At 45.1% G+C, this 8,346-nt stretch overlaps 1 pseudogene; it reads right to left on the bottom strand.

Moving 5' to 3' along the window:
* Nucleotides 1-427: 427 nt before the first annotated feature.
* Nucleotides 428-8,346, bottom strand: part of LOC119292860 — a 53,615-nt pseudogene continuing 45,696 nt past the window's right edge.

Here is an 8,346-nt window from a genome sequence, read left to right as displayed (position 1 = left end):
ATAGTTTTGTAAACGAATAAAAAAAGATATATCTATTGGTTGGGCCAACATGAGCCCACATATGCTCAACCAAATCATTTTATAGTTGCACGTGAGTTTTCCAATCACGCATGTCTTTATGAAATTGGGTGAATTGTTTAAACGTTGCCGCCACTCCATGCTCAGGCACAACATTCTCACCCTGAAACTGAAACCCTTAATCATACAGACGTTCTGGGCGCTCGTCTTCTACGATCATATTATGCATGATCACACAAGCAGCCATCACCTCCCACAGTTTCTGCATGCTCCAGGTATTAGCAGGATACCGAACGATGTCCCATCGAGATTGCAAAACACCAAAAGGCACGCTCGACATCCTTCCTAGCACTCTATTGCTCTTGGGCAAATCTTTTCCTCTTCTCTCCGATAGGGTTGGGTATTGTCTTCACAACAGTGGTCCACGAGGATAGATACCGTCACCCAGATAGTATCCTTTGTCGTAGTTGTGGCTGTTGACAGTAAAGTTCACCGGTGGTCTGATGCCTTCAGCAAGCCTAGCAAACACCGACGAGCGCTGAAGCACGTTAATATCATTGTGTGATCCGGTCATGCCAAAGAAAGAGTGCCAGATCCAGAGATCTTGAGACGCCACGACCTCAAGTATGACAGTGCAAGCCCTGACATGGCCCTTATACTGCATTTACCAAGCAGAAGGGCAGTTCTTCCACTCCCAATGCATGTAGTCTATACTACTAAGCATCCTTGGGAAGCCCTTACTAGCATTCATTGCCAACAAACGGGTTGTATCTTCAGCAGTCAGCTCTCTCAAGTACTCAGGGCCAAACACAGCAATAACAGCCTTGCAGAACTTATACAGGGATTCTAGGCAAGTAGACTCGCTCATACGGACGTACTCGTCAATGAGATCACCGGGCACTCTGTATGCAAGCATTCAGATGGCGGCAGTGCATTTCTGATAAGAGGAAAAACCAATCTTGCCAACGGCATCCTCTTTGCACTCGAAATTTAGATACATTAAAACTGAGCACCCTTCCAGCCCTCTCATGCCATCAGCGCTCCTGGCCGTCCGTTGTTTCGATCTGGTTGTTTCTGGTCGTCCGATTCAATGGGCCAGCTGTCCTAGGGGACGCTACTCCCGTAGAAAAATCAGTGTATTCCTGTTGATTGGGCCTATGCACCACGGTCGACGGCCCAGTTAACCGATCACGGTCAATCAAACGCGAACACCCTCTCCTCTCTTGTCTCTCACCTTTTCGGCGTGCAGGTCACTATTTTCCTGCAGAGATCCAGTTGAAGCTGAGTTATGTGGGATCATGGAAGGGTTATCACTTGCCATACAAAGGTCTGATTTGCCTATTGCAATTGAATCTGGTTCAAGTACGACAGTAACTTTGATATCTTCTGGTGAAGTTGACCGCTCAGTTTATGCCTCCTTGGTGAATGAAATTAGACTTTTATTTTGTCTTAGACAAACTTGTATTACTCATGTATCTCATGGCCAGAATAAAGCTAGTAGTCATCATAGCCGACCACCCCCTCTCTAATACAGTTCAAAACATGCCTACTCATACAGAAACGGCGGCGGAATTTCTAATGTTTGAACAACGAGTTTGTTGTATCAAAGTAGTCTTTCCAAAGAAGGAAATGCCCGCTTTCTCGGTTGCGATTCAACGCCGGAAGGTGGCCCGAAATGGAGCCACAGAACAATGGCCGCTGGCTGTTGAGGTGGTGATGGACCAACACGGTAGCCAATATCTCCTCCTCGTCATCGGAGGACGAACCGTCGGAGTCGCAAAGGAAATTGTGGAGAAAAAAACTCGTCGGCGGAGTCCATTTTGTAGCTTGGAAAACTGTCGAACAGCTTGCGGGCGTCGGCGAAGGAGACGGCCGGCGAAGGGAGTCGCGGCGCGCACGGACCAACTAGCTGTCTTGCCGGTGTCCGACGAGCGTGCCGGCTTCCGATGAGCGTGCCGGTGAGGATCTGGCCGGGCGGCGAGGTGCCTTCTTGGCCGGGAGCAGCTGTGCGGTGGGGGGCACGGGGGTGGGAAGCAGTCCGCTCCCGGCGGCAAAATGGCGATGGCGGACGACGTGGGAGTGGGCGGCGTAGCTGGGCGGATGTGGATGCCCCGGCAGCTGGTAGAGTCACCGGCAAAAATGAGGCGGCGACGTCGGCGACGGAGGAGGAGGGTGAGGGTTGCTGTTGTATGGGCAATGTGACACAGACCATTGGGGCCGGGGGAGGAGAGGGCGAGCGTGCACGCGTCTGTCGCGTGTCCGCGCCGACGCAAATTGGCTAAAAAATGGGTCGGGAATGGGTCGCCCGCGGACGAAAAGCGGACACGCGTCCGTTTGGGTCGGCGCATTAGGCCGCCTTTTCTGTCTGCACCGACCTAAACGGACGGCGGCTGACGAAATGGGGTCGCCCTATCGGAGTTGCTCTAAGGTTGCACTTTGAGATAAACTCAATCACCCACTTCAAACGATCTTTCACTCCCATGTTTGTTGGTCTGTCGCTTCACGCGCAACTGAGCTTCTTGTAGATGATGTCATAGCAGTTCAGTCCTCCCGTCCATTTCTTTTTTACTGTCTACAACTCCATCACCTTTCTCCAAACTTGATTCTGCACACAGTGTGCTTTATCACGCTATGTGAAGCTTTTCTCTGCTACGAGACGCACTTCGACTTGTGGTGAAACTTTTTCGTCATCAAGCTGCAAATAAATGTTAGCGAGACGTGCGAATGCAGCGGTGCCGCCATCAGCGGGGTCACCGACCCCCAATACCTGCACAGGGAGTTTGTGGAGACAAACAAAAGGTGCCAGGAGGAGCGGTTCTACGTCCCGGATGTAGAGCTGCCAGATCCATCTTGGGACGGCATCGTCACGCCATTCACCCGGATACTAATAGAAAACAGGGCCTTGGTTGAGGTCTGAGTATGGGCATTAATCTCGATTCACTCACGAATCAGGATTAAATGGTGCATCAGTCCCGGTTCGTGAGGCCAGGGCGTCGGCCGGGCCTCGGGGGCCATTGGTTCCGGTTCGTCTGACCCATTTGCTTTCGATTCCAGAGACGAACGAAGACCAATGGGCCTTGCTCTTGGCCCAACACCTTTAGTCCTGGTTGGTGGCCGGAACTAGGATCAAATGTTGTCCTTTAGTCCCAGTTTTAGCCACCAACCGGGACTAAAGAGATCCCTATATATACCCCCGCCCTTGCACGCGAATAGAGCCACTGCTCTGTTTTTTTGGCCAGCCGTGGGAGAGGTGTTTGTTGCTCTAGGTCACCTCCTATGCACATGAGGTGTACGATGAAATGTCTGAGCCACACTTAAGCTTTCTCCTCTCCAAGCTCCTTGTCCAAGCTTCATTTTCCTCAAGATTGGTCTAGGTTTGGCGGTCCGTCCTCTCCCGTCCCCGTCTTCACCGACGTCGATCGCCCATGCCGATCTCGTTGCCGGCACCACCGTGTTGAGCCTCTTGTTCTTATCTTCTTTTCAAAAGAAAAAAAATTTCTTACTTGTATGATTTAGATAGATACTTGTATAATTTTCTTACTTTTATTATTGTTGTTATTATATAGTACGATGGTTTTGGTATCCGCCCCCATTGGCCATCGTTCTGTCTATGATTCGGATGTGGTATATATTATCTTTTATAACTATTTGTTTCATTTAGTGTTTATGACAATTATGCCGATCAACGTGACATATATGTTTTTATCTAGGAAGTGTGTGAACCAGAAATTCTAACCGACCCTTTTGTCGAGAGGTTAAATTTAGTTGAAAAGAAAACAATTACTTGAAGAAAAAATTGAAAAGAATGAGGAGGAAAACATGAAATTGGAGTTGCATGTTGCGGATGTCGTCGATGGTCACAAGATCAAGATGGATGCAATGCGCTTGAAGATTAGAAAGATTAAAAAATATGTCATTCATACTGAGGCTTGTTATCATCATTATGCCGTTATCAATTGTTACCTTAGTTGTGATTATGATCGCATTTGTGGTTGCATTGTAATGTTTTACATAGTTTCAATGTATGGTTTTATTAGATGCTCTAGAGAGCTATATGTTGTTCAATGAGAACTATGTATGAACTTCATGTATTTATTTTTTCAGTAATAATATTTGATCACTACTGTACGTACTTTGATTTTAATGTGATGATGAACTTCTATTAATTTGGTCACTTCTCTATTCATGATGTTCTGTAATGGTTTTTGACACACTTAATTATATATAATGCATGCAGATGAACCGGCAATGGATGTACGGTGACAGACGCACCTCTGAGTACATTAAGGACGTGCATAATTTTCTCGAAGTGGCTGAGGCAAACAAGCATAATGATTTTATGTGTTTTCCATGCCCTATCTATGGGAATAGGAAGTCTTACTCTGACTCGAAAACCCTTCACATCCACCTGCTTGAGAAGGGTTTCATTCGACACTATAATATTTGGACCAAGCACGGAGAAAGAGGGGTTATGATGGAAGACAATGAAGAAGAAGAGGATGATGACAACTATCCGCCCCCTGAATACGATGATGCTGCAACGGGGGAAGATGAAGATCAAGAGGAACCAGACGATGTGCCCGATGATGATCTTCGTCGGGTCATTGTTGATGCAAAGAGACAATGCCAAAGTGAAAGGAAGAAGTTGAAGTTCGATCGCATGTTAGAGGATCACAAAAAAGGGTTGTACCCAAATTGCGAAGATGGCAACCCAAAGCTCAGTACCACACTGGAATTGCTGCAATGGAAGACAGACAATGGTGTCTCTGACAACGGGGATTTGAGAGGTTATTGAAAATATTGAAGAAGAAGCTTCCAAAGGATAACAAATTGCCCGACAGTACATATGGAGCAAAGAAGGTTCTATGCCCTCTGGGATTGGAGGTGCAAAATATACATGCATGCCCTAATGACGGCATCCTCTATCGCAGTGCATACGAGGATCTGAACGCATGCCCGGTATGCGGTGCATTGCAGTATAAGATCAGACGAGGTGACCCTGGTGATGTTGAGGGCGAGCGCCCTAGGAAGACGGTTCCTGCCAAGGTGATGTCGTATGCTCCTATAATACCACGGTTAAAACGTATGTTCAGAAACAAAGAGCATGCCAAGTTGATGTGATGGCACAAAGAGGACCGTAAAAAAGATGGGAAGTTGAGAGAACTCGCTGACGGGTCGCAGTGGAGAAAAATCGAGAGAACATGGGGAGACTTTGCAGGTGACACAAGGAACATATGGTTTGGTTTAAGCGCGGACCACATTAATCTTTTTGGGGAGCAGAGCAGCAATCATAGCACCTGGCCCATGACTCTATGTATCTATAATCTTCCTCCTTGGTTGTGCATGAAGTGGAAGTTCATTATGATGCCAGTACTCATCCAAGGCCCTAAGCAACCCGGCAACGACATTGATGTGTACCTAAGGCCATTAGTTGAAGAACTTTTACAGCTGTGGAATGGAAAAGGTGTACGTGTGTGGGATGCGCACGACCAGGAGGAATTTGACCCACATGTGTTGCTGTTTGTAACCATCAATGATTGGCCTGCTCTCATTATCCTTTCAGAACAGACAAATAAGGGATACCACACATGCACGCACTATTTAGATGACACCGAAAGTATATATTTGGACAAATGCAGGAACAATGTGTACCTGGGACATCGTCGATTTCTTCCGACCAACCATCAATGTCGAAAGAAAGGCAAGCGTTTCAAAGGCGAGATAGATCACCGGAAGAAGCCCGCCGTCCGTACTGGTGATCACATACTTGCTATGGTCAATGATTTACAAGTAATCTTTGGAAAGCGCCCCGGCGGACTATCTATTCCGAATGACGCTGAGGGACGCGCACCCATGTGGAAGAAGAAATCTATATTTTGGGACCTACCCTATTGGAAATACCTAGAGGTCCGCTCTGCAATCGACATGATGCACATGACGAAGAATCTTTGTGTGAACCTGCTAGGCTTCTTGGCCGTGTATGAGAAGACAAAAGATACACCGGAGGCACAGAAGAACCAGCAATGTGTGCACGAAAAAGACGGCATGCCTCCAAAGTAGTATGAAGGTCCTGCCAGCTATGCTCTTACCAAAGAAGAGCAGGAAATCTTCTTTGAATGCCTGCTCAGTATGAAGGTCCCGTCTGGCTTCTCGTTGAATATAAAGGAAATAATAAATATGGCAGATAAAAGTTTTAGAACGTAAAGTCTCATGACAGCCACGTGATTATGATGCAATTGCTTTTGGTTGCATTGAGGGACTTCAACCGGAAAATGTTCGATTAGCCATTATGAAGCTATATGCATTCCTCAATGCAATCTCTCAGAAGGTAATCGATCCAGAAGTTCTACCAAGGTTAAGTAGATATTTGGTGCAATGTCTTGTCAGTTTCGAGCTGATGTTCCCACCATCCTTCTTCAATATCATGACGCGCATCCTAGTTCATCTAGTCGACGAGATTGTCATTCTGGGCCCTGTATTTCTACACAATATGTTCCCCTTTGAGAGGTTCATGGGAGTCTTAAATAAATATGTTTGTAACCGTTCTAGGCCAGAAGGAAGCATTAACATGGGCCATCAAATAAAGGAGGTCATTGGGTCTTGTGTTGACTTCATTCCTGGTCTCCCTCAATCGTGGTATGATGGGAGACTAACTGGAAAAGGCACGCTAGGAGCGGACTCAATAATATGTAGGGGCGAGCATTCTTGGTCTCAAGCACACTACACGGTTCTACAAAATTCTACCTTGGTGACCCCGTATGTCAATGAACACAAGAATATTCTGTGCTCCAAACACCCGAAGCAGTGTGATGACTAGATTACATGTGAACACATTAGGACTTTCTGCAGTTGGTTGCAAACACATCTCATGGGTGACAACACTGCTGCAGATGAGTTGTACTCATTGGGCATGGGACCATCTTCGACTGTATTGACTTACAAAGGGTACGAGATAAATGGGAATACATTTTACACGATTGCCCAAGATCAAAAGAGCACCAACCAAAATAGTGGTGTCCGCTTTGATGCAATAACCAACAGGGGAAAGGACACATATTATGGTTACGTAGTGGACATATGGGAACTTGACTATGGACATGATTTTAGTGTCCCTTTGTTTCGGTGCAAATGGGTCAATCTGTCAGGAGGCGGGGTACAGGTAGACCCGCAGTACGGAATGACAACAGTGGATCTCAACAATCTTGGGTACACAAACGAACCATCGTCCTAGCCAATGATGTGGTGCAGGTTTTCTATGTGAAGGACATGTTTACCAAACTGAGAAAAAGAAAAGATAAGGAAGTGAATACATCATACGATGAGAAAAGCACGACATAGTTCTTTCAAGGAAAGGAGACATCATGGGAATGGAGGGCAAGACAGACTTGTCTGAAGATTATGAAAAGTTTCATAAAATTCCTCCCCTCAAAGTCACGGTTGACCCAAGCACCTTGTTAAACGATGAAGATTATCCCTGGTTACGGCGCAATAAGGAAGGGACACACACGAATAAAAAGTGAAGACTTTCTCTTCACAACTATTTTGATGATGCCTTCGATCTAGAATATCACTACAGTTACATGTCAAGAAATGAAATGTCTTCTGTAGCAGATGAGTTTTCGTCCGAAACCCTGATACTTCAAAAGAGCTTGTCCATTTTGTACACGAAGTGCATCCAGTTTTTTTCCGTAACCCTCTTAACTTTTTATCAGATGCTATGTGGGTGAAATGATGATACCATGCCAACTTTCAACCTTTTCAGAGTTCATTTGTAGTGCTTTTCAATTTAAGGGTCATTTAGCTAAAACAAATTAGTAAATGCATGAAAAATACCAAATGAAGTCAGAAAGGGTTTAAAATATATGATGTGGCTTTGAATGGTGCATTTTGAACACACAAAAAGTCTGGAGTTCAAATAAGTTCAAAAAAATGAAATCCCTTTGTAACAAAGACTTTTCGTTCGAAACCATGATACTTCCAAAGAGATTGTCCATTTGGGACACGAAGTGCATCCAGTTTTTGCCGTAACCCTCTCAATTTTTTAGCACATGCTATGTGGGTGAAATGATGATACCATGCCAACTTTCAACCTTTTCGGAGTTTATTTGTAGTGCTTTTCAATTTCAGGGTCATTTAGCACAAAGAATGAACTAATAGCAAAAAGAATGAACTAGAAAACTTTTGTAAAACTCTAATAACAAAAAGAATGAACTAAAAAGAAATCAATTAAAATATTCTATTATGATCAACTAAAAAAACTATAATATTCTTCAATAGCAAAAAGAATCAACTAAAAAGCTTTAATAAAACTCTAATAGCAAAAGGAAT

Source organism: Triticum dicoccoides, chromosome 4B (assembly GCF_002162155.2).
Source record: "Triticum dicoccoides isolate Atlit2015 ecotype Zavitan chromosome 4B, WEW_v2.0, whole genome shotgun sequence".
Taxonomy (NCBI): domain Eukaryota; kingdom Viridiplantae; phylum Streptophyta; class Magnoliopsida; order Poales; family Poaceae; genus Triticum; species Triticum dicoccoides.
The sequence above is the reverse complement of the archived record's forward strand: the minus strand, read 5'-3'. Positions and strand labels throughout refer to the sequence as shown.